We start from the raw sequence: 843 nt of genomic DNA, 5'->3' as shown, positions 1-843 counted from the left end.
CGTCCCGTGCAGAGGTTCTGCAGCTCTGCACCTGTGTCCTCATGGTCACAGGCTTGTCCTGCCAAGGCTGACCGTGGGAGTGGCTGGGGCTGCCCACTTTGGCAAGAGACCCCCAGGGAGCTCCTGCCCGCTGGCTTTGGAATTGGGGTGCTGATGGCCGGAAGCAAGTGCTGCTGAGGGGAGGGGTGTGAAGGCGGGGGCTCGTTGGCTGCGTGACTCGGGTGTCTCTGGCGGCTGTGACATCACGGAGGACAGGTCACAATGGGAGCTGTCCCTAAGGACAACAGCGGGCAGCCCCAGGGCAGTTGGACTTGGGCGATCAGTGAGTGCAGATGCAGGGGGAAGGCTGGGATGGATGGGGGGTGGGGATGATGCCCGGGGGGGGGGTTGTAGCCCCGAGCGAAAGCTGAGCCCCTCCCAGCAGGGCCCAGTTGCGCCCCTGGGGCCTGGTACACAGCTGCTCAGGGCTCTCTGTGGTGGCCGGTGCCAAAGAGGCTTTGGGGATGGGCCGGCCACCCCTGGCTCCATGGGATGCTGTGATGTGGCAGGGCTGGGGTCTCGGGAGGCTCTGCTGGGGTGTCTCTTGCCTTTTGCCGGGGCACAGCCCAGCCAGGGACTGACAAGGAGGCTCCGGGCTGGGGCAGGATGGGCCCTGTGCTGTCTGCAGCCAGGCGCTGCCTTCCCTTCAAGCCTCGATGCCTGTGCTCCCTCCCACCCCAAGCCACTGAGGAAACTTGTCTCCCATCTCCTGCAGGCCATGGACTCAGCACTTGTGCTCCTCCTGGCTGTGCTGGCCGTCCTGCCCAAGCCGACCCACGATCGTCCGAGCGATGCAGTCGCTCT

This window comes from Pseudopipra pipra, chromosome 4, assembly GCF_036250125.1.
Source record: "Pseudopipra pipra isolate bDixPip1 chromosome 4, bDixPip1.hap1, whole genome shotgun sequence".
Classification (NCBI taxonomy): domain Eukaryota; kingdom Metazoa; phylum Chordata; class Aves; order Passeriformes; family Pipridae; genus Pseudopipra; species Pseudopipra pipra.
This window is presented reverse-complemented; position numbering follows the sequence as displayed.